General features: G+C 42.6%; 1 pseudogene; it reads left to right on the top strand.

Moving 5' to 3' along the window:
* LOC149164075 (E3 ubiquitin-protein ligase SINAT2 pseudogene) lies at positions 1-885 on the top strand (annotated as a pseudogene).
* Positions 886-8620: the final 7735 nt, after the last annotated feature.

Here is an 8620-nt window from a genome sequence, read left to right as displayed (position 1 = left end):
ATGATGCAAACGGTATTGTGATTGTATCTGCTAGAGGCAAAGCAACGGATATGTAAGCAGTTTTTATTCTTGTATGTTATTCCCCATGCCATCCTCAACTAATTCAGAACTCCGAGCCTCTGTCCTGTCATATACATATCCCGAAAGTGGCTCTGAACAAAACGATTAAATGGGTCCAAATGAATGTCACTTTGATTCTTCTTACTATGTCCCTTACTGACCTGAGCATTTTGTTTCATCTTCTCATGAAAATACTTCTGCAAGTTGAGAGTGCATAACCGTTGCCCCACTTGCAGACATGAACTGGGGAATATAAGATGTATGGCTTTTGAAAAGGTTGCAGAATCTCTGGAACTTCCTTGCAGACATCGAAAGCTTGGTTGTCACGACATATTCACATATTATAGCAAACTCAAGCATGAACAACAATGCATGTTCAGGCCTTACAGTTGCCCTTACGCGGGTTCTGAATGCTCAGTTACTAGGTACATGCCAGCGCTTGTGACTCACTTGAGAAATGATCACAAGGTGGACATGCACAATGGCTGCACCTTCAATCGTTGATATGTAAAACCTAATCCTCAGGAGGTGGATAATGTAACATGGATGCTGACGGTATTCAACTGTTTTTGTCAACAAATCTGTTTGCACTTTGAAACATTCCAGCTTGGAATGGCCCCTGTGTATATGGCCTTTTTGTGCTTTATTGGTAATGATAATGAAGCAAAAAATTTCTGCGTGGGGGAAAATGGACGAAAGCTGTGTTGGCAAGGAATACCAAGAAGCATTTGCGACAGCCATAAGAAAGTCCGGGACAGTCATGATGGTTTGATTATTCAGAGGAAACTGAGGGTCACAGGTCGTATATGGAAAGAACAGAGATGATGCTATGAAATTGTCTTATTGGTAAATCCTACTAGATAGTGGGTCCATGACTCATCGTAGTCTAATCTACCTCGAATTTGGAGTAAAATTATTAATGAAAGGTTTGATGTGTTCATCCATTTTGAGTCTGCAGGTGATGGAAGCATTTGGTGTTCGCATGCTCAAATCTGATGCAAAAATCATCTATACATACAGGCGTTTTGACCCCTTGGAGCCGTAACAGGAGACCTGTATTACAAGGTGACAGTTGGTGGCGGGGTCGTGCTGAGGCATATCCGAAATTTGTTAATCTACCTCCTGACACCCTGCGAAAAGGACGTGTCTATCAAGCGAAACGGGAAGCTGCATATTTTGCTGTGGTGTTGCGCCATTTGTCGTGTGTGGTTATTTCTGTTAAAGGAACTGAAACTCCCGAAGATCTTGTGACAGATGTTCTCTGTAGGGAATATGCGCTGTCAAAGACAGATTTGGATGGATTGCTTAATAGTGATATCCTTGATGATAATGTAAAGCAACGTGTTTCCACGATTTTTCCGCATTTTGGGCAGCTCGAGATCCATCAGGTGTTTGGTCGCCTTACCAATTTATCCGAAGGGTTCCAGGCCTTGATGATATCTCATTAAAGATAATTCATGGTGGAGTTTGTTACGCCGATGTTGTATGGACCCGGAATGAACATGATGATTCAGAGTATCCATTGATGCCAGGGCATGAAATTGTTGGAATTGTGAAAGTGAAATTGGTAGACAAGAAACTAGCAATGCGAGTCATGTTTCAGAAATGCATCTTCAAGCACCAGCTGACAGACACCTTATCTTAATTCCAGAAACTGATGCATTCTGTAAAGTAGCGCAGGGGATAGCTCTTGTAAAGGATTCTATAACAGTATCGAATGAAACTTCTAAAAAAAATCACTGGGGATATAAGGAAGCGTTTGCTTCTCATAAGCATGCTTTGGGGCATGGCAAACATGAGATTGAAGTTTGTAATGGCGCTGAGGTTCTAAAAGATGGCATTGTTTCTGACTCACCTTGTAACACTACCGACAGTGAACCAAATGATTGATGCGTTTTTCTCAGTTGAAGGATTTCGCAGTGTTAATGCGACTATGGCTGTCAATGATAATTTCTGCCATAATGATGAACCTGGTTTAAAAGATGAAAGCCTGGGCATGGTTGAAGAACCCATGGCAATTGATGAGAGTGTTTCTAAGGTTGATGCCCCAGTAACTGGTAATGAGAGTGCCTACAAGGCTGAGTTCATTGAGGCTGTTGAAGAAAGGAAAGTCAATATTGGGTTTCTAGTGACAGTTGATGAGAGCGCTTGCAATGTGAAAGACACTGTAGCAATTACTCAGGGTGTGTGTATGGTTGATTGTCATGTGGCTGTTGAACAGAGTGTCTGCAAGCTGGATGCTTTTGCAGCTGTTGATGCATGCACCAACATTGGGAAGTCTAAAGGTCGAGGAGGCCGAAGATTCAATCAAGGTATTGGAGAATAGAAAATCTGGTTTCTTATATTTCCTACAGGATGTCTGATCTTTTCAAGATAAGGATGTGGAATTGGCACATTTCAATAGAAGGAAGTAGGTTATCATATGTACAATGTTTTCCAGAACCTTCAAAGCGGTTGAAGGAGCAACCTCCAATAGCATCATTTATAGTTCAAATTCAGACCTTGGAAGGAAATCATCAGATTTTTAACACATCCAAAAGTAATTGACAAGGTGGTCAAAAACAGTGAGGATTTTGTTTGGCAGGTGGAATTGCCATTCCATGGAAAAATGATCATTGATGTGGAGTGTTACACTAAAAAATGTCACCATGACCACTTACAGTTAGTATGGCTCAAATCAACAGTCATGCTACCCTCTTAGGCAAGTCTTATGCCTCTGTTATCCATCTCAAAACTCAAAGAAGAGAGAAAGTCTTGTAAAAAATATGTTTATCTCTGGGGTCGCAGGTTCTCTCTAGCCTCACCTGCGGGGACGCTGACCATGTTCACAAAAGGTGCGTCCTTGGACGCTCTGTATGTTAAGGGACAGGTGCGTCCTTCTGTAAAAGGCAAAATGCGCGAGTTTCATCTTAAAAATGTTACTTGTGGTTACTTCTAGAACTTTCTAGAGGTCGGTTTGATGATTTGGATGCGCCTCCAGTTGGTTCATGTATCTCTATTAAGGGGGAACTTATCCCATCAATAAGGGAGCTATCCCACCCAAAGAGGGGGATTATCCCATTGATGGTGGACCTGAATAACCTCTTTACAGCACTATAAATAAAGACATTGAGCCAGAGGGAGGAGAGGTTGGAGCTATACATTTTCTTTGGGTAAATGCTGCAGGAATTAGGACTCCCATTTAGAACCTTGTGAGGAGAGATTGTCTTTGCTTGATTCTACTTGGAAGTGGGTGAGCTTTGTCAAAGTAGAGGAAAACCCTTGATGGACCCTGGGAGGAACTTGCACAACACCAAGGCCAGGTTGTAAGAGTTTCTTTGTTTCGTTATTAATACAAACTGGTTTATTTTTCTCAATAGCTTGTGTTAATGAGTTATTTCATGTGTTCCTTGGTCTGCATGTTGAATATATGTTTTATTATATGAAATGCAAGTGCTTGGTAATTGTTTGATTGTTTGTGGTTGCAGGAATTGACTTGAAGGAGGAGCTCATCCGGATCGGCAAGGACGGACTACAACAACCGCGTTTTGGAATAAGGTAAGCCTAAACACTTGTAGTTTTCATGTTTTAAAAGGTATATTTAGAGAAAGATCACTCCATTTTGTCTTGTTTGTCGCTAGAGAGTTTAGACTCCTAGGGAGGTCAGTTGTGTCCGCACAAACGACTTTTTCCGCCACGACAAATTGGCGACTCCGCTGGGGAATCCATTAATGAGAGAGTCTTTTCCTTTGTGTGAACTTTGCTCTGTGAAAATCACTTTTATTTTCTGGTTTTTGACTGTGAGAATTAGTATTTGGGTGGCTTAGCTTCAGATTTAGTTAGATTTGGTTTTTCTCAACTTTTCCAGAAGGACGCACCCTCTGAGTACTGCACAGTGCGTCTTTGGACGCGCTGTTGCCGTTTGCACAGAGCGGGACCGCACCTGTTATAACGGGTTTCCTGCGTCTTCCTGTAAAATTTAGGAAAAGTCCATTTTTTGCTTTAATTGCTTTTAGATTTTGATTTTTCTTAGTGTTTTCTACCCAGATCCTTTAGTACCCTGTCAAGAATTTTCACCTAGACTTGTTTTGTGAGCTTTGAGTGTTTTAGTGGATTTCAACGAAGTTTAGGCCTAGGGTTTGATTTTTCAATAGGTCCTGTAGTGACTTTGACGGTAGAAAGTTGTCCAGCCTTAGATCTCTCTGGTTAGTCAGCCTTCTTAGAAGTCGGGCCTGTCGTAAAGTCTCCTTGTGTGAGCAGCTTGCCATTTAAGTTGTTTTGGGTCAAATTTCGAATTACTTGTTTATAAAGTGTTGATTTCCATTTTACAAAAGAACAAAAAGATTAGAGTTTTGTTTTGACTAGTTTTTGGTTCTGCAATAAGCTAGTCCTTGATTTGATTGTGATCAAGTAAAACACCTTAGAATAATCATTGTTGGTTTTGGCCTCGTTAAGATTGCTTAGAGTAAATTTACCTTTTAGTTTGCTTATGAGTGCATTTTCATAGATTTTAATAGTTGTTAAGATTGATTTTTTGTTATATTAGATTTATTTGCTTTATTAAAAGAAAAATACAAAAACATCTTCTTTAAAAGTCTTGTTTCAAGTAGCTTTTTGTTTTTGAAAGAGAAAAAGAGTTTTTTCGTGCATGTAAAGAGCGGTCATGTTTTTTATGCTTGGAAAAGACAAACGAATTGTTTCTTTGATTGTCTTCAATTAAGAAGTTGCTTTTTAAAGATTGCATTCTCTCAACTTTTTAGTTAAGCAATTCATCGAAAAAGTAAAGTAGTGGGTAAATCATCCTAGGTGCATTTTGTAGTGGTTTCGAGTCGAGTCAACACACCACTGGTTTCACTTCCATCACCTTTTGACTTAAGAAACAACCTTAAAAGTAACGCTTAAATTAAAATCAATCTAGTAATTTTTATTTTTCTAGGGCTCTGAAACACCAACATAGCTTAGGCTAGGGTCTTGGAGTAGGTGAGTACTTAACTCTCCAAGACTACAAAACCAAACAGATAGTTTATCTTGAGTAGATTAAATCCAATTGTTTCAGTTATACTCTGGGAAAGCTCCTCTTAAAGGAGAAGCACGAGCTCGTGTCCGAACCAGTGAGGGGATCATTCCTCCCTCGTTGGGAACGACGCCAGACAGTACGTATTACAAACGGTAAACCTCGGATTAACCATTGTCGAGGAGCCAGGGGTCACTTATCGGTAAACCTTGGATTGTTGTCAAGGAGCCGGTAAGGGGATTGGAGCTTGCTACTCTGCCCTTGCGTGCTGTCGGAGTTTAGACTGTTCCCCCAGGTGTAATTGTTGTGATTGGTAACTTTAGTGACCATAATCTTTAGGGTTCTACCGAGGTGACGGTGGAGGGAAGGTCCCACTGTACCTGGAGCAGACGTCGGTTATACTCACTTGGATTTTCCGGGGGGTTCACTTCACTTCGAGACGGTTAAAGTGGAGGAACTTGTGCCGGTCTATTCATTAAGCAGGTTGCCGGGGTAACTGTTCCACCCGCCATTTCTGTACTGAATCCTGCGAGGTTGGGCCTAATCACCAACTAGCGCTTTTGGTCCGGAAGACTACTGTTTGTGTGTGGTTTGACGCTCTAGATTATTTAGGCGTGTGCTTCAAATTTGTTTGCTTCTTTAGAAGACTTTAGGTGGTTTGATTTGAAATTTTTACTTTGTTTTCGTGTGTTGTAGTTAAAAATCTTTAATTGTGGCGGAATTACCGAGACAGTCCCGTAGACTTCGGGGCCAGTCTCCTGAAGTTGTTTCTGTGGCCGAATTGTTGAGAAGATCCCGTAGACTTAGGGGATCCCCTCCTCGAGACGACCCGGGTAATTTAGAAGGGTTAAAGGTCCTTGTAACTCCTCCTAGTGACAGTAGAGTAGGTTCACCTGAAGAAGGAGAATCTTCCTTGGTAGTCCATTCAGATTACCAAAGTTTAGAAACAGGTTACAATCTCGAAACTGTTACAGTTTCCGAGCTTGCTGGTAGTTTTTCATCTGCCAGTGAAACAGGCGAAGAACCTGAAATTTCCGAACCTGTTACTCCAAATTCTAGTGTCCCTGATTCACCGAGAATAGAAAGAATTATCACCGAAAATCTACCTTCTGGTTTGATTGCTATAGAAGAACTTGCTCCAGAAGAAGATATAGGTGTCTCTCACCTTGAAGGTCAACTTACTATTGATCTAAGGGAGCGTGAATCCATCTTTTACAGTCCTCCTAGAAGTACTTCTTGGTACCTTGCGTTAACCAATTTTTTAGACAACTCAGTCGGTTTTTCCACACCTCGTACTCCTTTTCCACCCGGAGGTATTCATACTCCCGTAAATATGTCTGGTCAGTCGTCCGTGTTTACACAAAGTCCTGAATCTTTTTTACACGACGGTCCTTCTGTCCCCACTGGGTATCAGTCACTTTCTGGTACCTTTGCGGGGGCATCTCCTCAACCCATTGATCATGGGTTATTTGCTGGAAACAGTGGTAATATACCATTGGGTGTAGGAGACATTTACATGATGTCAGGTTCAGTTCCCGTTTCCCAACCTCAAGGTGGCCAATTACCGCCTGGGGGGCAACCGCAGTTAACGCCTGGGGGGCAACCTCAAGGTACACAAATTGTGTCTGGGGGGCAACCTCAAAGTCAGTATGTACCTATGGTGCAATACTTACCTCAAGGTCAACCTCAGCCTCAATATGTACCCCAAGGTCAACCTCAGTATCAATATCAACCTCAAGGATGGCAACCTCAAGGATGGCAACCTCAAGGGTATCAACCCCAAAGTTATCAACCTCAAGGATACCAACCTCAAGGTCAAGGTCAACCCCAGTATCAGTATTTACCTCAAGGTTATCAACCTCAAGGTCAATACTCAAGTCAAGGTTATCAACCGCCTCAAGGTCAGTCATATGTTCCAAGTATGGGAACTGCACCTTACAATTATCAATCCTACCCTCAATCTGGTTATGGATCTCAGTACCCTCAACCTGTTACGGGTCAGTACCCTGGAATGTTAGTGTGGGATCCCTCACAGGGTCAACAGGTGTTGCAGCCAAGTGTACAAATGCTTCCTCAAGCTGGACAACCCGTAGTTTCTGGTCCAACCCAGCAACCGCAACCTGTCCAGCCCAATGTTCAAGCTTCTGTAGCTTCGGTAGTTACTCAGCCGACAATTGCACCTAGTACTCCATCTCAAACGGCTGCTGCAACTACCGCTACATCTACCATACTTACTTCTGGAGTATCGACGGCTCCAGTTTCTACTGTCCCTGTTACCGCACCTCAGACATCTTTACCGTTGTCTGGATCTACGATTCAAACCACGGTCCAGATGCCTGTAGGTCAGCCTGGTATAAGTACGGTTGTGACTACTCAACCTCAATTTGTTCAACCTCCGTACCAGGGACAGTACCAACCTGGGCAAGCTGTCCAACAACCGGTTTACCAGTATCAACCGTATCCTGGGTACACTTATCAACAACCTCAACAACCCCAGTACGGTCCGGTTAATCCTGGTTTTCCAGGAGGATATAATATCCCAAATGCGACTCCTGTTCCTAGTTATCCTGGATATCCTCCTCCTGGGGCTGGTATTGTGACCCAGAGTTTTAGAGATCCTAACCGGCAGTTACCGTTTATTGCAACTTTAGATTTACCCGACTTGACGCGCCTAACGAACGATCCAATTCAATATCTTCAGTTCTGGCCGCCAATGCCAAATAAGTTGCCCAGTGATATACCCAAGTTCGAAGGTAAGTCTGGAGAGGATCCGTCCAATCATGTGATGACTTACCACCTCTGGTGTGCTTCGAATTCTATCTCAGATGATTCCATCCGCTTACGTCTTTTCCAGCGTACACTCATTGGTCTCGCGGCCAAGTGGTACATTGAGTTACCACGGGCCTCTTTTTACAACTTTAGCCAGTTAGCTACCTCGTTCTTAACTCACTTTCAGTTGCCGGTCAGATACGATAACGGCACGGAGTTATTAACTTCACTAAAACAATCGACGTCCACGTATATTTCTGATCACATTCATGAGTGGAGACGTCGAAGGCGATTAGTGAAAGTTTTTATCCCGGACCAAATCTTAGCTGAATGGTTTGTCAAATCATTATTACCGAAGATTACTGAAGATGTCGCTAAGGCCGGAGTAGTTACTGAGGAGCAAGTCATTGCTCAGGCACAATACCTTGACTTAGTTTACACTCAGTCGGGTACGTTACACGAGAAGATTCCGGATCTTCCAAAGTCGAATCAAATCGCTGCTGCTCCTTCGGGATCTCATGCCGCTGATGGTATGATTGGTATCGTGACTACGAAGAGTAAGAAGAAGTCTTCCAAGGCCTCCAATACTCCAATTATCACTTTGCCTGATTCTCCGACAGGAGAGTCTTCTCCTCCTGAACTTACCGCCGACATTCACGCTGTAGAGTCATCTACGGCCAAATCAAAAAACGGTGGAAAGAAGAAAGGAAAGAAGAAGGCTAAAGCAGACAAGGCTCCAAAGGAGAAAACTGAAAAGTCGGAAACCAATGACGAAAAACGCAAACCTCGATATCCTTG

This window comes from Pinus tabuliformis, chromosome 5_1 (genome assembly GCF_031772625.1).
Source record: "Pinus tabuliformis cultivar Carrire ecotype Pingquan chromosome 5_1, CPIR1, whole genome shotgun sequence".
NCBI classification, from domain to species: Eukaryota; Viridiplantae; Streptophyta; class Pinopsida; order Pinales; family Pinaceae; genus Pinus; species Pinus tabuliformis.
The sequence above is the reverse complement of the archived record's forward strand: the minus strand, read 5'-3'. Positions and strand labels throughout refer to the sequence as shown.